This window comes from Ambystoma mexicanum, chromosome 6q (genome assembly GCF_040938575.1).
Source record: "Ambystoma mexicanum isolate Mex_15411 chromosome 6q, UKY_AmexF1_1, whole genome shotgun sequence".
In the NCBI taxonomy this organism is placed as follows: domain Eukaryota; kingdom Metazoa; phylum Chordata; class Amphibia; order Caudata; family Ambystomatidae; genus Ambystoma; species Ambystoma mexicanum.
Genome location: NC_090937.1, coordinates 1,110,127,018 through 1,110,150,352, shown reverse-complemented (window position 1 = coordinate 1,110,150,352; position 23,335 = coordinate 1,110,127,018). Strand labels below are relative to the sequence as shown.

The 23,335-nt window shown below is 48.0% G+C and overlaps 1 protein-coding gene and 1 long non-coding RNA gene across 4 annotated transcripts in view; one reads left to right on the top strand and one right to left on the bottom strand.

Moving 5' to 3' along the window:
- Positions 1-23,335, top strand: part of OCIAD1 (OCIA domain containing 1) — a 700,525-nt gene that overhangs the window by 146,338 nt on the left and 530,852 nt on the right. The window lies entirely within an intron of this gene.
- The window catches only part of LOC138516503 (uncharacterized), a 151,964-nt gene that overhangs the window by 125,012 nt on the left and 3,617 nt on the right, over positions 1-23,335 (bottom strand). Inside the window, exons 2-3 of one of the 2 annotated variants that reach the window (XR_011282277.1) lie at positions 14,031-14,194; positions 6,792-13,788 (exon numbers count right to left, since the gene is read on the bottom strand). This is a non-coding gene — a long non-coding RNA (uncharacterized lncRNA). Of the gene's footprint in view, positions 1-6,791; positions 13,789-14,030; positions 14,195-23,335 lie in introns of those variants that run through there. The other variant, XR_011282278.1, reaches the window with a different exon arrangement.

Genomic DNA, 23,335 nt, shown 5'->3' with positions numbered 1-23,335 from the left:
TGATCTGACATTGAATTGCAGAATTACGCTTAGAAAATGACACTTGTGCAGGGAAATTGAAAGTTCGCACGTCGGAAAGCATGGATTGTGTGTATCCAGAAGAGTGAGTCATTTGGGCTCGTGTATCAATAGATACATTGACTTTAGTTGGAGCGGCCGCGAGGATACTTTTTTGCCAAGATGGTGGCGAACAATGGAAAAGCTGTCGCATCTTGGTAATGAGATTTATCCTTCTGGACTGAACGGAGCGTTAATAGAGGGCTGCACAGGAGAAACACTGCACGCCTGAAGAGGACCGCGTTTATGAAGTAACGCGCCCGGGCCGAGGGACCGGAGCAGTTGGATACTGTGGCGAGGCAAACGCGATTAGCCCCGTGGGGCAGCCTGCAATCGTTAGCAGCTGTGGCTGGATCCCGAGGCTCTAGCGAAGCGGGAAGATGGCGACTCCCAGTGCCCAGCGGAAACAATGTTTCTTTTAGTCCCAAATTGACGGGGCAGTGTTTTCATAACTTTGCACTGGGAGCGTTCCTGCAGGGATACTTTGAAGATAGAGGGGCTTTATGTGCAGGCGCGGCTCCCAGCGCCTCTTGGAAGTAACCGGGCCTGTACACATATAAAATAGAAACGAAACGAGCTGCAGCACGAAATAGACGGCGGACGCGCCCGCGGGCAGAGGGCCTTCAGCAGAGCTGATTGCAGCGGTTCTCACCGAAGTGTGCTGTGTGAGCGCCGGGTGGCGCCGAAAACATTACGAGCGGCTCGGCTTGAAAGTTCGTATTTCATGCAGTACGAACGTGCGGTGACCTGAGGAGCGGGTCGGCAGTGACTGGGGCGGGGGCCGCAGGCCACAGATGCAGCAGTGCCCAGCTCCATAATATTGTAATATACACGTGCACGTGGTTATGTAAGTGTGTGGGTAAATGCAAATGACAAGGACAGGTGTAGTGTAAATTAACGCACCCCTCAAAATGGCACATAGTAGCCACTAAGGAGAATCTAAGCACATTAAGTACACGTGATTGCCATTAACGCACAGGGGCACCCAAATACATGTGCCTTAGCAACCTGGACTCAGGAGGAGGCGGCAGTGGAAGTGTGAGCTAATAAGGATTATAAGTGTAAAATAATACGTGAGAGGCTACAATCCACCCGAATGACGATTTGGTGCACCATAGCAAATGCGAGCCGGAAGACAGCTATCATAACGACTGAAGGAACAAAGGTGTCGCAACAACAGCTCTGAGCAGAAACTGGTCACGTGTGTAGGGTGGCGCTATGTCGGTGAAAGGATTAAGAGCCAAGACCAAACAACCCACAATGGAGGTCTTTGCAAAAACGCAGAGGACCCCCACGACATCGGCTCAGTGCACGGTCGGGACTCCTGCGGAAGAAGCCCCAGAAGGAGACAAGCATCAGATCCTGGAGGCCATAACGGAGTTGAGCATGAAATGGGGCTCGCAATGGCGGACCTACGAACCGCCCTAGAGAACAAGATTGATGCGGTAGGAACTGAGCTTTCCTTGCTACGACAAGATGTCAGGGCGCTGGCTGAGAGAACGAGTGGTCTGGAAAGCGCAGTGAAGACCAATACAGATGTCAGCACTAGCAATGCAAAAGAAGTTCATGTGCTAAAACAGCAGGTTGCCAATCTTGTGAATCGGGTGGAAGAAGCGGAAGGAAGGGCGTGAAGAAATAACATACGGGTGGTCGGCCTGCCGGAGGGGGAAGAAGGCCAAAACCCCACAAACTATGTGGAGAATATGATCCTCCAGTAGATAGGAGCAGACAAGCTCTCACAGGGGTTCATGGTGGAGCGGGCGCATCACGCCTTAATGAGGAAACCACAACCTGGGGCTCCGCCGAGACCGATCATCGCGAGGATCTTGAACTATAAAGATAGAGAGAAGATCCTAGAATATTTTCGTAAAGGCGGAACAATAGAAAGAGCATCTACCACTATAACGGCATACCCGGACTACACGATGTTGGTGCAGAGGCAGAGGTACATTTACATGGCCGTCAAAAGAAGGCTGCGTGCAGCGGGTATCAAATACATGCTCCTGTACCCGGCGAGGCTGAAGGTGTTACATAAGAGCAGAGCGCTTTTCTTTGACACTCCGGAGGAGGTGGTGTCATGTTTGGTTTTGTAGGGTTGCCCGGAACAAGAGGCGGCCAGTGACCGGCAGGAGCAGGACAATTGAAGAGTTGGTGTTCGGGACATAGAGGGGGTAAATGGGAGGGTGACCCTGGTTATACTGGGGAAACGAGACCGGATGAACATTGTGTAGCTTTTGGACCTTTGGCTCGGCATGGACTGGAATATAGTGGGTAAAATGTAAAAGGGTGTTACATAGAATTGACATAAAGCGTAATAAACTTGGAAACGGGAGCAACAGGATGGAAGCAATCCACCCCGAAATACTAGTGGTTGAGTGGCCATTAGGGCGGCTTCACCCTACTGGGCCTTGAGCGCAGGCTTGTGTTGGACAGGGCCAGATGTGGGGGTGCCTGAGATCCAGGAATGGAGCTGGGCAAAAGTTGGGGAGGGTGTTGTTTGGGAAGGGCAGGCAGGGAGGGGGGAGGGAAGGGAGGTGAGGAGTTTGGTGTGCATATAGTTACGGGGAATTTAAGTATAGATATGAGCCTACATAGAAGAGTCGGAAGGTTGTATTTGGTTTGCGCGGGCGGGAGGGATCTGTTGGAAGTAAGAAAGAGAAGCATTGACGAGTCATGGGTGATCTTAAAATAATCACGTGGAATGTCAGGGGACTAAATAGCTATTTGAAAAGGAATAAGGTCATGCTGTACCTAAAAAGGCAAAAAATAGACGTTGCAGTGTTGCAGGAGACACATCTGACAGGGGAAAAAATGGAGCTGGTAAGGAAGAAATGGAGAGGGATTGTGGTGGGTTCGTCGTACTCTGCCTATGCTAGAGGAGTGCTTATCTGGGTCGCGCCGCATGTCCTGTTCCAAATGTTGCAAGAAACGGTGGAGGCAGATGGGAGGATGGTCATACTGAGGGGGGCTGGTGGAGAATAGAGAGGTGAGCATTGTAAATACATATGCCCCCAATCATAACATGGCGGCATATTTCAGAACTCTGTGCACCAACATGAGTGTGTGTGTAGGTAGTGCGGTGAACTGGGGCGGGGACTTTAATTGTGTGATGAACCCCAAGGTAGACAGATCGGATGGCAAGATAGATAGGCCCACCCCAGCGGCTAAAGCATTAAAGACGTTGCTAGATGATTTTGGTTTGGCAGATGTGTGGAGAACGAAATATCCCCATGGGAAGCAATACTCGCACTACTCCGCCCCGCAGCAGTTACATACAAGGCTCGGTTACATCTTTGCCACGCCGGATGTAACGACAGAGATCACTCAGATAGAATACAAGGCGAGGGTCATCTCGGATCACTCGCCCTTTGTGCTCGGATGGCAATACTGCCCCTTGAGGGCGTGGATTCCAACTTGGCGCCTCCGAGCAGAGGCGCTCAAAGGCTCTGTCTTTAGGGAAGATATAAGAGAAGAGATTACTAATTACTTTGAGGTGAACACTGGTAGTGTTGACTCGGCGGGTACATTGTGGGAGGCCTTTAAGGTAGTGATATGGGGAGTTGCCGTAGCTAAGTCAAAGGGCCTGCTGGACGGGGTCTTGGCAGACCTGCAAAAAGCAGAAGAAGAACTAGAGGGTGCATTAAAAAGCAGAAGCGTAGACATGGAGTTAGTATTTAAGCAACAGCAGAAATGTGCAGAGCACTGGGAAAGGCTCTGCAAACTCAATTACAAAAAGTATATAGAGAGGCAGCATGTGCGAGGGGACAAGACAGCTCTTAGCGTGGCTATATAAGAGCGATACTCCTAGACCCCCGATCAGAACGATAACGAGGGAAGATGGTGGGGTAGTGGACACTCGAGAAGGAGTCAACAAGGAGTTTGTGGATTATTATAGGGTGCTATATGGAGATAAGGAGGGAGGCAGCCATGAAGAGATGAAGAAATAGGACTGCCCAGGATAAGTGAAGAGGAAAAAGAATAACTTGATGCACCAATTACTTTGGAGGAGTTAAAAGAAGTGGTGAGGCAGCTGCCCACTAGTAAAACCCCAGCGGCGGATGGGTTCCCTAGTGAATTCTATAAAGAGTATAGCAAGGAAGTGCTCCCCCCAATGTTGGAGAAGCTTAATGAAGCATTTGAGGTGGGACGGTTGCCGGAGATCAGAGAAGAGATTATAATACCGCTACCCAAGCCTAACAAACCGGGACACAACTGTGGCTCTTACAGACCTTTGTCGATGCTGAACCAGGACATCAAGATATTGACGGCTGTCCTGGCAAACAGATTGCGAAGAGTAATTAGCAAACTAATACACCCAGACCAAACTGGCTATGTCCCAAATAGGAACATAACCCAAAACCACAGGCGACTCCACCGGGTGGCTGAATGGGGTGGTGGGATTGAAGGCGAAATGGAGGTTGTGTCTGTAGACGCAGTAAAAGCTTTCGACTCGGTCAAGTGGCCATGGCTGCTGGCGGCCCTGGGCGGGTACGGAGTGGGGCCTGGTTATGTCAGGTGGGCCAAGATACTATACAATGAGCCGCTAGCCATAGTTCGAACAGGTTCTGTGATATCAGAGCGGTGGCAACTTAGTAGAGGCACCAGACAGGGGTGCCCCTCGTCCCCGATGCTTTACATTCTAGCCCTAGAGCCCCTAGCAATATACCTTAGGCAACAATATGATACAATAGGTATTGAGGTTGGGGACGGGGGGGGAACAACATTTGATATCCCTATATGCGGATGATTTGTTATTATACTTGATGTACCCGGAAGAAAATCTCCAATATATCCTGGAAGTGATGGAGAGGTATGCGGGGCTGTCCGGAATAGCGGTGAATCCTCAGAAATCTACCTTTTTCCCGCTGGGTAGCTATAAGGGAATCCCTGTGGAAAGTTTACCGGTGTTGCAGATACCATGGGCGGTTAGTTCTTTCAGATACCTCGGAATAGACGTGTATCACATGGCGGAAGAAGAACACAAACACAACACCGAGATGGCCATTGAGAAAATCGGGAAATGCATGAGGTTCTGGGAGAAGTTGCCCCTAGCAATGATGGGAAGAGGGGCAATGCTTAAGATGGTGGTCCTGCCTAGGCTTTTATATTATTTTAGTAATATCCCATACATGATACCTAAGAAGGTTTTTGTTAAACTGAATAGTATGTGTAGGGACTTCCTGTGGCATGGCACCCGGAACAGAGTGGCGCTATGGAAGTTGCAGAACTTCTACGGAAAAGGGGGGATTAAACTGCCGAATTTTGAGGTTTATTATGTAGCGAGCCAGCTACGATATGTAGCCAAATGGCTCTCCGATGAAGCGACCCCTGAATTAAGGTTGCTGGCGCATGATTGTGACCCGGTTTACTTAAAGGAAATTATCTGGCTGCCCGATTCAGAAATGATTGAACGTCCTATGATGTTGAGGCTTGGGTGGAAAATGTGGCGTCCAGCATGCCGGATGATGGGGGGACCCTTTCCCGTACTCCCCGCACGTACCCCTGGTTGCTTTGGCGGGGGGAGATAGGCAGCTGAGGGCGATAATCAGGACCTACTGGGAACCGGTGGGGTTGGTTACGTTGGGAGATATTTGGCAAGAGGGGACCATTAGAGATTTCAAAGGACTTGAGGAAGAGGTGGGATTACATACGGGCCAATATGTAACATATCATAGAATGGTACAGAAAATTTGGAAAAGGTGGCCGAAACAGTGCTAGCAGAAGAACAAGATGCTATTATAGGGGCTATATATGATGTATCGGAAGGTGGGCACGAGATCTCTAGATTGTATGAGATGATGATGACTAAGGTCGGAAAGGAGCTGACGCAACTGAGACTAGATTGGGAAGCGGAAGTAGGGGCCCCAGTTGAGGATGGGATGTGGGAACGCGCCCTGGGATACCACAAGAAGGTGTCAAGGAATGCTAGACTAAAGCAAATACAGTTGTATTTCCAACGCATAGAGCATGCATGACTCCTCTGAGAATTTCGAAGTTTGGAAATGCTGAGCGACAGGAATGTCCCAAATGTGATAAGGAAAACGCTGACATGACACACATGTTTTGGTCATGCCCAGCAATTGAGCGTTTCTGGGGTGAAGTGGCACTAAAACTAGCGGACAAGGGGGGTCACATTAATCATAAACACAGCATGGGCCTGCTTGCTGGGTGGGTTTCCCAGATCACGGAAACTGAAACATGTTGGGAAACTAAAAGACCTAGCATATGTGCTTGCGAAACGAAGGATAGCTATGGGATGGAAGTCATGTCACAAGCCACGGGTGGAGGTGTGGTGGAAGGAGCTGCAGAAATGGGCAGAGGCTGAAACGATGGTATGGCAAGAGGCGAGCAGCATAAGGGGGGAGGAAGAGATGGGTTCCCTGACGGCATGGAAATTGTTGATAGCAGAACTGTTTGGGACAATATCGGATCCAACAGACTCGGAGGGAAGCGTGACCCTGCCACACGCAGTAGATGTAGATACTGCATACAAAGAACAAATAGGCTCATAAGGAGGGTGGGAAGGGGTTAGCAGTGATCTTGATTAATGTGTGAATAATGGAACTGTTGTGAATTGCACTGCGTGTTTGGTTTGTTTGTTGTTTGGTTTGAATAAAATCAATAAAAACAATTTGTTTAAAACTATACCACACGTTTATTCGGTTATGTTCACCAGGGAAAGTGTTACCAGGCGTCACAGCATGATATACGTATGTGCACAGTTGTGCCACAGATAAATGGACGCTCCTGTTACTATTTTTTTTTTAAACTTTATTTATTAATTATGGTGGTACACGTCGCCGCTTAAACATGACATTACATAGCATACAATAGTTCTTATTACAAACTCGAAACACAATTACAAACAACATTTTCTTACACAGTCTGTTCGTTTTCGGGTCTAGTCGGGCTACTGCCGTCCGAACCTAGTTCACATAAGTAGACTCTGAACGGGGCCCAGATGTCTTTAGGCTTACATGGTCTTGGTAGCGATAATACATACTGTTCTTCACATTCGTTGACCTGAGCCAGTTCCCTAAGGAAATGATTGACCCGTGGTGCGTATGCATTCTTCCACTGTTGCCGTATCCATTTTTTAGCTACTATACACACTACATTAAAGAAACGCCTAGTCATCTCCGAGATCTTCCCAATATCTCAGAATAGATATTTTCGGGGCTTCAGGTCTGCCGGGATCTGTGTGATGTCCACAAGGATGGACGCAACTTCTCTCAGAACTCGTATATGGGTGGGCAACTCCAGTACATATGGAAGGAATCGGCCTGTGCGCTTCCACATTTCGGACAACTGGCCGGGCCATCTCGAGTGAACTTGGCCACCTTCACAGGTATATAGTGTAACTTATTTAATACCTTAAATTGGATCTGGCGTAGACCTGCATTCATGGACACCCGTTTGGTTAGATCACAGTATTTTTCCCATGCCTTGTCTGAGATGGTGCTTCCCAGGTCAGCTTCCCACGAATCCTTGATACTATTTGTCGTGGGCGTATTTGCCTGTACTACTGCGTAGAGCCCTGAGACACTAACCCTCTCCTGTGAAGACAGTGTTGTGAGGCACGGGTGGACAGGTGGTTCTTCTGGGAACAGGGGCCATCTGGCCTTAAAGGCCATCCGCATCCGGTGATATTGTAGTACCTTCAGTTGATCCCTCCCCATACCAACTTTAAATTCCTCCAGTGTTATGAATTTACCATTGGGGTATATATCTTTCAGTTTGAATTCCTCATCTGGATCCCAGTTTTTTTGGACATCCGGGTCATAAGATGGTGCTATATTGGGGAAGTTCCAGAAGGGGGCTTCCGAGTAATAGCGAGTCTCCAACCCCAGCCTACGGAATAGTCTGGACCATGCATGCACAGTTATGCTAACTGGGTGGACTGGGCAGTCGTCTTTATGTTTCTTGCAAAAGATTATGGAGCGTAAGTCGGTTGGGTGTGCAGCATGTCTTTCAATAACAACATGGGGGGGGGTACACTGTTCATCATACCAGTACCTGATAAATTGGGCCTGCGCCTCTAGGTAGTACAATTCAAAGTCTGGGGCCGCTATGCCCCCTTTATTGTAAGGTTCAACCATTTTCTTCCACTTCATTCTGGCTGCGCCCCCTCCCCACACAAATTCCACCGCCAGGGAACGAAGGGTCGCAAAGAACTGTGCCCCCGGCCATAGCGGGACGTTGGTGAATATATACAATAACTTTGGTAATATTACCATCTTTAATATGGCCACTCGGCCAATGAGCGAAATGGGAAGTTTCGTCCACAAACGGAGCTTGGTGGATAAACACCCAGGAGATGTTCATGATTGTCAGAGTGGAAGGTGGCGCCGTCACTGGACACTATAATTCCCAAATATCTTATTTTCCGTGGGGACCATTTTAACCCATATGTGTTGGCTGGACATCTCGTGGCAGGGGTAAGGGGGAAAATCTCAGATTTGGGTCTATTGGTTTTATAGCCAGAATAATCGGCAAACTCCTGGATGGTCTCGACCGCCGGGCCTAAGTATATATCCGGCTCGCGGATATATACCAATGTGTCATCGGCATATAGGGATGTGGAGTGAGTCAGTCCGGCCATTGTGATACCTCTCTGTCCCTGGCGTTCCCTAATTGCCGCAGCTACTGGTTCACTAGTGAGGGCGAATAGTATTGGGAAGAAAGGGCATCCCTGTTGCGTACCCCTCCCCAGCCCAAACCAGTCGGACAACGTGCGATTGGTCAGTACCCTGGCTCCGGGGTCAGAGTACAACAGACTAACGCATCTCAAAAAATATGGGCCTATTCCAAATTTCTTCAATACTTTAAACAAAAACAACCAAGATACTGAATCAAACGCTTTTTCAGCATCCAGCAATACAGCCACCACCTGAGCCTCTGGTTTTATCTGGGCCATGATGCCAAACAATCTCCTAAGGTTGAGAGCCGTTGACCTATGGGAATAAAGCCGCACCGATCTGGGTGTATCAATGTGGGCATGTGCGGGAGGAGTCTCGTGGGCAGGATCTTGGCAAATATTTTAGCATCACAATTTATTAGGGACAAGAGTCTATAGGAGGACAACTCGTTGGGTGGGCGCCTGGGTTTCAACAAAACTGTTATTATGGCCTCTCTCATTGATGGTGGCAGGGTACCTACTTCAACTGCCTCCTCCCATACCGACAGTAGCACTGGGGATAGTTCCTCACTTAACTCCTTGTATAGTTCCTCCCCCAGCCCATCTGAGCCCGGTGCTTTGCCGCTAGCCAGTCACTTGATCGCCTCGGCGACTTCATCTTCGGTCAGGGGCTGCTCCAACGCGAGTCTGTATTCCACAGGAAGCGTTGGGAGGGAGATGCTGTCGAGGTACGTTTCCACGTCACTCGGTGATTTCGAATCATGGTTGGAGTACAGGTCTGTGTAAAAACGAGTAAATTCCCTATTTATCCCTTCTTCACTAGTGACCACCGAGCCGTCACCCATTGATATACTGGAGATCATCGAGTGCTGTCTATCTGCTTTAAGGAGGTTGGCCATGGTGCGCCCAGCTCTGTTGCCCTCGCCGTATCTACGCGCTCTGAGGGGTTGACATATAAAGCAGTTCTCTAGCCGCTAGTTTATTAAATTCCAGTAGGGCACTATTAATTTCCGCAAGGGTCTCGTTGTCATCAGTGTATTTCGCTTCTAAATTACCTAGTAATTGTTCCACCTCATCAAGTTCTCTCCTGACTGCCTTCAGCATGCCTGTGGATTTAGAAAGCAATATCCCTCTCACCCAAACTTTGAAAGCCTCCCAAAGAGTGTGCCGACCATCTACTGATCCTGTATTGGTTTCAAGGAAGTGTTCAACTTCTATATTCAACGCCTCCGCTACTGCAGGGTCCTTAAGGATGTCCGGTGGCATCCTCCATCGCCTAACTGTGGGAGCTGTATTCCTCAATGACATTTCCATTGTAACAGGGGAGTGGTCTTGAAAGGGTGCAGTGAAGTATCTCACATTTATCTATATGGCTCATGAGGCTTGTGGAAGTCAGCCAATAATCTATTCTGGACTCTGTGTCATGTACTGTAGAATAAAATGTGTATTGTTTCTTATAAGGGTGTAGCGTTCTCCATGTGTCTTCTATTGTCAATTGCGACAGGATTTGTAGCAACATTACCGCCGCCTTGGAGGGCGGTCGAGGTTTTGTATTGGACCGATCCAGTGTGACATCAAGGATCGTGTTAAAATCTCCTCCCCAGAGGATCTGTTCAGAGCCCGTATACTCCAATTCCTGTACAACATTTACATAGAACTCAGGATCATCAACGTTCGGTCCATAGGTGTTCACCAGTATCATTTCCCTCCCCGCAACACTACCCCATACTATGACATAACGCCCATGAGTGTCCACCTTACTCTTACTGAATTGAAAACCCACAGAAGGGTGTATGAGAGTGAGAACACCCCTCGCCTGTGTGGAGTAGTCCGTATAAAATCTATATTGTCCCCAGTTTTTCAGAAAGTCCATGTTTACCTTTCGGAGTGCATGAGTCTCTTATCACCTGCGGGTGATGTCTAGTAACGTAAGCCCCCACCTTTCTAGACTTAGCCCGGTTATTTAAACCGCGGACATTCCAGGTGAGGAGCTTTAACTTCATTCCGCTAACCCTTGTTCTGGTGTATGCCATGACTGTGCCTTAATATTATTTCACTTGTACCGGGTTGAACCAGATGAATGTCATGTGCAATGACGCCACCAACATTTTCAACCTGTAGAACCCTTTCAACTGGGTCTCCAATGCCCTCCCCTCCATCATGAATCACATATATCTCAACAACCAACATTGTAACATCCCAACTCGTCCCCCCACCCACATCATCACCCCCAACATGACGATGCTGCCCCATAACGCTCGGGTCTACCCCGATGGGCATTCTCCCCCAAATAACCTGGAACTTTCCTAAGGGTGCCTGCTGCATCCATCCAGCCGCCCTTTCGGGGGCTCACGGCTCAAGAGTACCTTGAATCTTCATCTAGGCCGCTCTAAGCCATTCTTTTTCCCCCCATGGTTTCCCGTGTTGGGAATCGGATAGTGCAGACCCATCAGTCTGCTAAATCAAGTCTATCTGCTCCAGGCTGGACTCCGCCGTTTTGATTGATTGCCCTATCTCTGGGAGGCAGTGGGATAGACGTCTCCACGTATGACATGGCTTCTGCCGGATTTTCAAAAAAATGGGCTCTGCCGCCATGTTGAATTCTGATTTTAGCGGGAAAGATCAGGGCATAGGGTATATTCTGCATTCGCAGTTGTCTTTTTACGGCTCATAGGATTGACGTTGCGCCTGTACCCCAGCTGAGAAATCGGATATATGTGAATTCTGTGGTCATCAAAGTGCAAAGTACCTTTCTCCCTGGAGAGTCGAAGGATAGCATCTCTGTCCCTATAGTTAAGGATACGTGCTATTATGGTGCGGGGCGGCGGAGGTGCCAGAACGTGGTGGGCTCTCTCCACCAGAAAATGTTCAGAGAAAGATTCAGCCCCCAGGATATCTTTCAAAAGACGTTCCACTTGCCTCTCCATGTCGCCCTTGCCAAAGGATTCTGCCACACCAACAATCCGAATGTTATTTCTGCGGGACCTTGACTCTAAATCCTCGCATTTAACCTGGGTTTTACGAAGTTCTGTTTTGATTAGGGCTATGTCGCGGCCGTGTTGCGTGATGGTGTCCTCATTTGCGCTGATCCTGTTCTTTGTTTCTGTGATGCGTGAGCTTTCTTTCTCAACCCTGGCCTTAAGGGATCTGATCGTCGCCACAATGTCGTCAAGTTTGACGTTTACTGCCATGAAGCCATTTTGTACCAGCGTTGCCAGGCGCTCTAGGGGGTCTTCATCCTGCCTGTCAGGCAGCTTGCTTAATTGGGTGCTGGTGAAGGAATCCGTTGGGCCCATCTTTTTCCCCTCCCATGCCTTTTTTCTCGACGCGGCCCATGTGGATTAGTCTGTAGTCTGAGAATGGATTATGTCCTCCCACGTATCTTGTCGTTGATAGAGAACCAATAGTATACGAGCCCAGTGTCTCTCTCGCTCACTGCCTGGGCCGAGTGTTTGCTCTCCCACACTTGCTCTAGATCATACAGACCGGTATTGCCACCATGCGGCCCCCACTGCCCCTGGCTGCTCAGGATATTTGAAGTTTATAGTTCTTAGGGGGGTGTTCCACTTGCCCACTCCGGAAGATGCAAAGGAATTTTCGGCCAACCCTGCTACAGTGGCCTCTCAGGATGTTAGGGGCCCCTCCGTCAAACAGCAGGGGCGGACATGGAACCACTCCTCTCAGCGCGGGGTGCAGACCTCAGTTTCCCTCTGCCAGTGGCCGCTCGGGCTCACACCAACAATGCAGGCCGCAACCTCTGCTTCTAAAAAACTGCTGTGTTCACAGGGCCTTGTACCAAAAGTGAAGCCAGGGTCACCCACATTTCACACTATCCAGGAGTATCACCTCGGTCGTTCTAGGAGCCCTGGGTAACTTCACAGCATGGGCCCCCTCCGATCCAGCTGCACTTACTTGTTTTGCTGGGTCTGGCCGTAAGAGTAGAGCCCTCGCGCAGCGTTCCAGGCCCCCCCACACTGGCGGTGTCACGAAGCGGGCCCCAGCCCCAGGACAGCCGGCGCCACTTCACCCGCTTCACGGCCACCGAGGCTACTTCCAACCTCGTCCGACACCAGAGTAGCTGGCCAAGCCGGCCTCCCCTCCGAACACTGCGGCGCCACCTCACCCAGGCCTACGCGGTGGCCGCATCCAGGCGTAGCAGATCAAGGACGTCGGGTCTCCGCAGCTCCGCTATGAGGGTTACGCACCGTCGCGCATACTGCCGTGCCCCTCCCCGGCCTGATCTTCTGCGCCAGCCTCCGGATTCCAGTAGGAATTCCGTGGAACAGCAGGGCGGTGACGTCCACGCCACGCAGCCGTCTCTCTCCCTCTGACGTGATTACTCAGCAGCCCGGGCACGGATGTTCTCAAATTTTGCAGGGGACATTCAGCAGGTTTTACGGCACAGGAATCTCCATGTTGTTGTTATGTAGAGCGGCGTAGAAAGGATATTTTGAAATCAGGATATTTGTATGAGCCGGAGCTCTCACTTCAAGTGGCCATCTTTCATGCATGCAACAGCGCCCCCCGCTCCTGTTACTATTTACATACGAATGTGTGCATGCAAACATGCGGCCCGTAGTGGCGTCCTACGGATGATTGTATTGTGATTGCGCATAGGGCAGCCAGGTGCGGCGGATGTCCGCCTCCTCCATTTTTCTCACTTGCAATCATCCCCACTAGTGCTGTGCCCTTCTCGCTTATAATGGCCTTGTTAAACTAAATTAGCATTTCAATCTTTATTAGCACACATTCTTACGACTATTCAGAAAGGGAAGGGGGACAAGAAACACATACTGAGGGGAAGAAGGGATTGAGCTCTCATCGAAGCGTCTTTCATGACACTGATTTTGCAGGAGAGGGTGGCTGGGAAATGGGCAAGGCGGACATGTGCAAGTTGGGCAGTGATATCTTATTTTGCCCCTTATATGTTCTTCTACAAACGTTCTCAAGGGAGCAAATTGAGGAGCAACTGCTCGATTTTGGCTTCCAGGCGGTCAACTTTCATATGCCCAGCGTTTAGTTAAGTTTCGTTGGCCGTATGTTCATATGGAAAAGGTGCTGCTTCTGATCTACAGCTTGCATTCCGGTATGTTCTGTTAAAAGACAACAAATGTGGTTAATTGACATGAAGTTTTACATTGTGATTGTGTTCTTCTTGCCACTGCCTTCCCTACCTATGGGGTTACTATGGTCACTTGTTTAATCATGCAGAAAATGCACTTCCAGCCACTCTCGGGTGGAAGCCATTGCTGCGCACAAACAGAAAACATCATGCTTTGCTACTATTGTACACTAACGGACTTGTGCAATTACAACAAAACTTTTGTATACTTACCACGTTGCTCTGACGTTCTGTTCTCGATAGTTGCAGTTTGCTCCTCTGCCTCTTCCTTCTTTGTTTGATTGTGCAGCAAGTGTGCGGTAAGATTGATTAAGGCAAACGTCACTTATCTTGTTGGTGCTTTCCATTATGCTGCATACCTTATGCCTTTTGTGCACCTTTTTTTTAAAAAAAAAATTATTTTTTATTTTTGACGGCAGAGGTTCACAACAGTATATACAATGGGGCAACAGATGTATGCAACAGGTATTCTATGGAGCAACACACAGGCCTTAATGCAATGATCAGAACAGTTAGAGCAATGTCCACATAGTTGCAATTGACGGAGGAACAAGTAATTGTTCACGGTACAGAAACGGTCCCTGATGGAGCAGGGGACAAGCCTGATCCTGGCGTACCCTCGCTTTGTCTGTTAAGATACGCATTGAATTCAGCCCAGATGTTCTTGGGGCGGGCTTGGGCCGGTATCATGGTCAGGTATTCCTCCTTGCAGTTCCGTGACCAAGTGAGAAAGCCCAGCCATTTCTGATAAATCGGGGGTGGGGGAGGAGCTTTTCCAGCACTGGAGTATGCATTTTTTGGCAATCATACAACTTATATTTAGAAACCTAGCCAATCGTCTAGTATCATCCATTTTCCAAACCCCAAACAGAACCGCTAAAGGATCAGGATCAACCACAGTTTCGGTAATAACAGTAAGTGTTTCTAAAGTACTTTCCCAAAATGCAAACAGTTTATCGCAAGTCCAGAACATATGCAAGATATCAGCACCTGCCGATCCACAACGGGGACAGGCGTGCGCTGTGTTGTGGGTGAACTTCAAAGTCCTGTATGGGGTATAGTAAAGCCTGTTTAGAAGTTTGTACTGCATGGCGCGGTGACGGAAGTTAAGGGAGACTTTTTTAGTGTGTAGGCACATTGTCCCCCAGAGTTCGTCAGGTATGTCCAAGCCCAGTTCAACCTCCCAATCATGGCGCGCCTTGGGAGCAGGAAGCAGGGTAGTTTCTTGTAGGATCTTGTATAGTGTGGATACTACTCCACATGCGCCGCCAGAGTTGGCGATATATGCGATCGCCAGGTTATCAGGGGGCTCGTCAGGAAACGAAGGCCATTTAGCGCAAAACGGAACGCTGAGTCTATAATATTGGAGAGTCTCCAAAGCAGAGCCGGTGCGTCCCTGTTTCCATGTCTGGGGGTCAATGAACCTGCCCTCCGGATAGAAATCAGACAGTGCCCGGTATCCCAACGCCTCCTAGTGTCGGATCAAAGCGGTATCGTGTGTGGGTTCCAATCCGGGGAAGGACCACGCGGGGAGCCATTTATAGTATGGAGAGGATTCTGGTGTCGGGTACAGTAAGCGCGCCCAGGCCTGAAGGGTCGTATTGAGCGGGTCAATAGGGGAGTCAGGTGTATAATGTTGATGCAGTTTGGACATTATGTTGGTGCCGGCGGTAGCCAATCATTCTAATTTGACATGCGGACGCGCTGGGGAGCCAGGGTACCAGTGAGTGGCATGTTGGGCTTGAGCCGCAGTCCAGTAAAGTATCAGTTCCGGGGCCGTGAATCCCCCCTGTTTGTATGGGAGGGCCATGCCGGTCCACTTCTTGCGCACCGTGCCAGAGTGCCAGAAGAATTGTGCAAATAGCGTGTGTAGGTTGGAGAAGTATTCCCTTCCAGGCCAAACAGGTACGTTGCTGAAAGTGTATAGGAGTTTGGGAAGTAGAATCCTTTTGATGAGGGACAGCCGACCGGCAATGGATAATGGGAGAGAGCGCCAACGTGAGATTTTGGTCTCGGCTATTTGTGCCACTGCTGAGTAATTATCGGCAAGCAAGGTGGGTTTGGTCTGGGATATTTGTACCCCCAAGTATCCAACACCATCCGGAGACCATCGGAGGGGGTATTCGGTAGATTTAGTGAGCGGGAAGATCTCAGATTTTGAATAATTAATCGTGAAGCCGGAGTGGGTTCCGATGCGGGTGATGTCCCTCAGTATAGGGTCAAGATGGGCTGTGGGGTCTCTGATGTACAATAAAACGTCGTCCGTATATAGGGAAATTATTTCGGGATTCTCTGCCAGTCTTATTCCTTTACGGGCATGGCGCGCATGAACATGGTCAGCCATCGGCTCTATTGCTAGAGCAAATAGAATCGGTGAGAAGGGGCATCCCTGTCGGGTACCCCTGAAGAGTGTGAAAAGGTCAGATGTCAGTGTATTAGCTCTTACTCGCGCCACCGCGGAGGTGTATAGTAGTTTGATGAACCTAATCATGTTTGGGCCAATGCCCATTGTCTCTAATACTAGCCACATACCTCCAAGAGACCATATCGAAGGCCTTTTGAGCGTCCAGCATGACCGCCACAGCTTGCGCGTCTTGGTCTATACGGGACATAACACTAAACAATCTTCTAATGTTGTGGGACGTGGACCTCCCAGGTACGAAGCCCGCCTGGTCTTCATGGACTAAATATGTCATGATGGGCAAGAAGCGATTTGCTATAATTTTGGCAAAGATTTTTGTATTGAGGTTCATGAGGGAGAGAGGTCTATAGGACCCGCATTCGTCGTCGGGCTTCCCAGGCTTGAGCAACACCGTGATGACAGCTTCACTCATGGAAGAGGGGAGTATAGAGACACAAAGTGATTCATCCCAGACCTCAAGGAGCCTGGGGGCCAACATGGCGATGTGTTCTTGATAAAATTCAGCGGTAAGCCCGTCAGGACCTGGGGCTTGCTTTTGGGCAAGTCTGAGATGGCAGTTACTATCTCGTCTAATGTCCTTCGAATGCTCGTCCTCCTTGAAAACATTTTGTAATCCGCATCCAGGGCAGCACCTGAACAGCTTGGATCCAGGCGTCGAGCTTCCCTTGTCCTGGGCCATGTCCATTGAGGTAGGCCGCAGATCTTCCGGAATCCTCCAAGAAGCGTAAACTCGACGAAAACCTCACCCTTGAGGTGCGTAGAAGAATTCCGAAACTGGCTCGATTAACCGAAAAAATGAGAAAATCTCCTGAAAACGCGGCAAAAACTCAAGAGCTAAAGCACGAGGACTTCCAACACTTGAACGTGCGGAAAAAATCTGAGATGGCTGCCAGAGGCGGGGCTTAGGGAGAGGGCAGTCATTGGCTGGGGGCAGTATGACCCAGAGATCAGTGATTGGTTACTACTAGGAAAGACAGATCAGAAACGAAACTGATAGTGATTTTTTTTCTTTACCGAGGATTCCCAGCCTGACGACAGGGAATATTCATGAGCATGTGAATCCATGCCTGACCCATTCTGGAGAACAGTTACAGGTAAGTAACTTGTTCCATCCTCTCACGGAGTATTTTAACCCCGAGGAATTGACGGCGCTCCTGCTGAACTCCTGTTGAGAAGTCAGGAGAAGTCAGGAAAAATTCTGATGATTTGCGACTCCATTCTCAGCTCACCCTTATGTGCAAGACGAAGGATCTGGTCACGGTCTCTAAAAACTTAGGACTTTTGCAATGATGGGCCTCGGGAAATCCCCAGACTTGGGACGCGGTGACAGCGCACTGTGTACTCTCTCGATGGTGAAGAAGGGGGACATGTCAGGGTTGCCCAGCAGGTCTTTCAAAAGGTTCTCAACCGCCAGTTCGAGGCGGCCCTTCAGCGCATTTTCCGGTACCCCAACAATGCGTATATTGTTCCTCCTCGATCTGGATTTGAAGTCATCACACTTGGCCATAGCAGACTTCATGTTCGTAACCAGGGTAGACACTGTGTTCTGTAGCGTGAGTATATTGTCTTCATTGACACTTATCCTATTTTCAGTTTCAGTCAGTCTCGTCCCTTGTTGGTCCAGTTTAGCCCTGAGAGATGCCACATTTGCATTAATGTCATCCAGCTTTTCGTGGAAGGCTGCCGAATTCCTGGACATAGATTCCATTATGACCGTTAGGTCCGTAGTAGGAGCCTCTGCAGGGAGTGGTGCATCCACCTGTTCGCCAGATGCATGGGCAGAGTCAGACCTTGGAGTGGCTTTAGCAAATTTGTCATTGGCTCCAATTTTACCAGTATTCCTGTATCTGCTGGACATTGTACAGTATGATGACCGAGTATTCAGAGTGCAGTGTTGTATCTTATGTAGGTATTATGAATCCGTAAGGAGTGTGGCGCAGAAAGAGGTATAGAACCAGACCACCTGTCAGTGGCACCTCAACAGTGCACAGAGCGCTCAGTCGAGGGAATCTGTATCCAGTGAAGCTCTTCCCTGGCGAATGCTCTTTGTATTGTGCTCACCAACTGTGAATAGTGATGTCAACTGCGCAAGAATTTCAGAGGTTCTCGTGTGGTTGCAATACAATTCGTATCAGGCCGAGACGTAGGAGTTGAGAGTGGGAAATATATGCGACTCAAATGCACCAAGTTGAGAAATTTGAAATTTGTTTTAGAGAGTCAGACAGGGCTTGCAGCTATCCAACCTCTGAATCCAGTTGCTAATTCAGAACAAAAGGGAAAACTACATTCCACGTTAAACCTTATTGTTGCAAAGTTCTTTGATTCCCTTTCTTTTGAGTACAGATATTACACTCGCACCCATTTGATAGTTAGTATAGGATTCGATGTCCCGCTCCTATGACAGTGGCATCCACACCAAGTGCCAGTAGTTCCTACCTGACACGGGAAGGGCCAACAGTGCCTGGGGTCAGGATGCAGAGGAAGGTGCCCAGGGGAACACTTTGCTGGCTTATAGTTGGCCGGGGACAGCCGGGCAGGGATGAATGTGCGCCGCAGGGCCCAGGGGCACAGAGGGAGAAAGACAGTCCCAGTGATGGAGTGGGGGGCCGCAGCCAACCTGGGAGAACAGCAGCGGAGTCCGATCGCCGCAGCCCCACCAACTCCTCTCCATAAACGTTGCTCGTGCATCACACCCGGATGCAGGATCCTCAGTGTGCCCACCCGGGAGACAGCAGCGGGCCGCGGGATGGTGGCAGCCTGATCAGGTCCGGGGGGGGACACGTACGGCATGGCCCACGCCGCACAACAGTGCCCTTGGGGGGCCCGGGCAGCACCCAAAGGTACACGGCAGAATTATCCGGGGCCGCGATGAGAGGGCCAGGGCGCGGTGCCGCACAGCCCCAATCTGTCGCTGGAAGCTGCAGCCAGCGACCGCCGGCGCAGCACGGGGCATGGCCCACGCGCAACAGCCCTGGTCCACAGGGCGTCCCGCACACGGCAGGCACGGCCCCAGCCGCCCGACAGCTGGGCAAGGGGGGACAGAGTGAAGACGATCAGGCAGGCGATGCGAGTGCCCACAGCCCAGGGCCCAGCCCGGTACCAGGCAGCGCAGGCGGCCGTATTCGAGGACAGGAGGTCCGAATCGAGCCCAAACTTCAAGGGCAAGCAGCTTAGGATGTCGGCAAGGCAGGGACCAAATATAAAGACAGAGCGGAGTGGCTGACCGCCGATGGAAGCAGATGATCAGCGACGGTGCATGGAGCGAAAAAGCTAGGCAGCCATTTTGTCGGCTGCTCAACAGCGCCCCCGCCTTTTGTGCACCTTGTTGCGAAAGTATAGATTTTGTATAGGTACAGGATTTTCCCTTCTAATTCACTTGCTTGCAGCTGTTGCTGAATATTACAACTTTTTATGGGCCCCCCCCCCCACCCCTCCATTTCTGGGCATGTTGGACTGCACCCAATCCCTGCAAACGGACGCAGTGTTGCCAACCTTTGTGCCTATTACTATACAGCCTCCGGCTTCAGTATGTTATACAGTACATCTTTACAAACTAAGCGTATTCTGTATACATCTAATGCAATTCAGTGAAAGACGCATTATTACAGGGACACTATGGGTAACTTAAACCCTATCATCTTTCCTGAAAAAACTATAACATACGAACATTATGGTTAAAGCGCCCTACTAAAAACCTATGAAATTCACTAACAAAAACATTGTTAAAGGGATGTTATGGTTAAGTTGCGCTACTAAAACCATGTCCGCTTTATTGAAAAAGTAGCTTAAAGCATCATTATGGTTACAGTGGACTATTAAAAACTTATGAAATTCACTAACAAAAAACATTGTTAAAGGGACGTTATGGTTAAGTTGCACTAGTAAAACCTATGAAATTGAATGGAAAAACATTGCTACAGGGACGTTATGGTTACAGGTAAAACCTAAAAAAACCCAGAAATTCGCACTTTATGGTATGGTACGCAACCATAACTCACGCTACCCCTGTGCACTGCAAGGACTAACACCCATGACATCACAAATGTCATTGAAGACATCACTGATGACATCACATGTGCATTTATTTGGCATGAAAGGTCTCCAGAAGGGATTGTCATTGTAATGTTGACAGGAAACTATCAGAGATCATGGGGAGAATTATCATTATTTAAGTAGGTCATTAGACAAGGCTTTGCTAAAAAGACAATTTTGTACATGACCGAACTCATGTACAAACGTAAGCAGTGTGTACAGCATGCATCATAAAGGTGCAATATCCAAATTCTTTCCATGTTGCATAGTGAAATGATGCATGCTTTCCTTTTACACTTTTGTTTACTGTTAAATGTGTGATAAGTAGCTACGAATCCGTCACTTACTACATAAATGTTCTACTACACAGAAAACTGAAAGACAGCACAACGCATACCAATAGCAGTATATACAAATAAAGTCAAGTAAGCAAAAAAGTAGAAGTATTACCAGAAAGTGTTCATAACCTAACTCATTATCTTAATGTACAGAAATGATTGCTGTATTTCAGGCTTCCTTCTTCCCTGATGTATATGTACCATATGATGTGACTGAACACTAAGGAAAGCAGTGTAAGAACATATGAGAAGGGTAAGGTGTACAAATATAGTACCTTTTCACTTTATAGTTCCTCACTGTTGGTGAAGAAAAGTACCTAGTGTAGATATGTCACAGAACAAAAAAGAGGGAGCCAGACCTGTGATGTCAGTGATGTCATCAATGAGATTTGTGATGTCATCTTTGATGTCATGGGTGTTAGTCCTTGCAGTGCACAGGGGTTCCCCGAGTTATGGTTGTGTACCGTAACTTGCGAATTTCTGGGGTTTTTAGGTTTTGCCTGTAACCATAACGTCCCTGTAGCAACGTTTTCCCATTCAATTTCATAGGTTTTTGCTAGTGCAACTTAACCATAACGTCCCTTTTAACGTTTTTCTTTTAGTGAGTACTTATTTAACATAAAGTTAAAACCAGCCTAAATTGCAACCAAAATCCATCCAATTCATTCAATAGCACATCATTTCATAGGTTCCTCTATCTAAAAAAAAACTTCATGAAATATTTACATTAAAATACACGTACACAATTGAGAAATAAAGCATTATAACCTATACATAGTTATACTACTAAAAACATTGTCCAACATACAAAGAATAACCTGTATAAAAGCTTATATAAGTCATTATAAAGCAATAAGTAATTAAACAACAAGAGGCCGGTGCCTTACATCCAACCTTTAGGCACAATTTGTCGTATAAGTCAAAACGCAGACAACAGCAATCTGAACTGAGACCCTTTAACCATGAAGCATTTCCAACCACAAATTGATAAAGTTTTCTCTTTTGGGATTTGTCACAAAATTGCTAAAACACCTTATGCGTTCAGATCAATAGTCAATAAGAAGATGTGTTTCAATACAACCAATTTTGTGACAAAACCTACAGGCCGATGGTTCACCACCCCTTCTTTCCCTTATGTCTATAATTTCTCCAGTTAGGAGTACATTAAACCTACAGTGCATATATTCCTGGCGCCAATGCTTATCAGGAAATTGATTCAAATACGGCCCCAGATCCCCCCCCCTCTTTGAAATGTGAAACCAGCTGGTGGTAGAGCTTAGTTTCCAGAACTTTCTCCACAGTATCGTTCCAATCCATATACTGCAAGAGTTTTTTTACTTTCCCGGGATTAAATATGAGGAGCTAGTAAGATGCCCCCAATTTAACTAGAGATTCCAGACATTATGTTTTTAAGTCACCTATGTAACCCGAAGCGGTAGAACCATTACGCAGACCACTCCCCATCATGTCATACAGAGTGGTTTTAGGACTGGTTACCAGTTTCCTAAAAAGGGAGCTCCGTCGCCACATTTTCCAACGCTAGTAATCCAAGCTCGTAGCATATAGCCGCCAGAGGGACAGACTTGGGAAGACATCTAAGCACAGTACTCAAAATACGCGCTTCATATTTATTTAGTTCTCCTCTAGACCAATTGAGTAATTGCTCTAAACCATAACAAAAATGCAGAATAACCTTGCTTTTATAGTAGCGGAGAGTGGGGAAAAAAGGAAAACTTCCCATAGCTCTTTTTGAGCTGTGCTATTTGTGGGCCAACTTTCCCCTCTAATGTTTATAATGTGCTTTTTTGTTATCTCCAAATATAGGGAAACCCAGATAGCGTATGGACGATCTTACTGACAATTTTTCGTGATTTAGGAACCATGAGTACTTCAGAACACTAGACCTCCCATAAATCTGCATAACTGTCTTTTTTGCATTTATATGAAGAGAATTTAACAAAGTATACTCTATAAATGCCATTAACAGATGCTGAAGACCCGTGGGGGTATGGTTGTAAAGCATTAAATCATCTGCATACGCTGCCCAACTCACTTTTACTCCCTTCACCACAGGCGATGCAAAGGTAGCTTTTTGTAAAATAATGCTTGCGTCCGCCACATATAAATTAAATATAGTGGGCACAAAAATGCACCCTTGACGAAAACCATTGGAGGTAATGATGGAATGTGACAAGACTCCGGCACTATTAAGAAGCACTTGGAGCCTGGAACACTTGTGAGGATGATACAGGATTGACAGAAGGGGGGGAAGGGAGCCCTACATGTAATAGAATCGACCAAAGTATATTCCTATCTTCCAGGTCGAAAACCATGGAAAGATCAATCGAGGCCACGTAAATCAGTATACTATTTGGCTTCCAGGCTTTGTCTTGCAGGATCTTTAATGGTAGACCTCCTGCATCGGTCCCCACATTCTTTCTAAACCCAAACTGAAACTTAGACATGATGTTATAATTATCTGTCCACTCCTGTACGTGCTCCAGCACAAAGCCGGCAAAGATTTTCGAGTCAGCGGCCAGGAGTGTCATCAGCCTATAGTTAGCTGGGCAAGATCGATCTCCCTTCTTATATATCAGCACTTTGTACGAAATATGCCTTGTTTCCGGAATAGACCTTGTCATAACAATGTCGCTGAAAAGTATTAAAAGAATTTTGGACCAAAGATCTATATTCCCTTTAAGAATGACATTTGCTAGACCATTAGG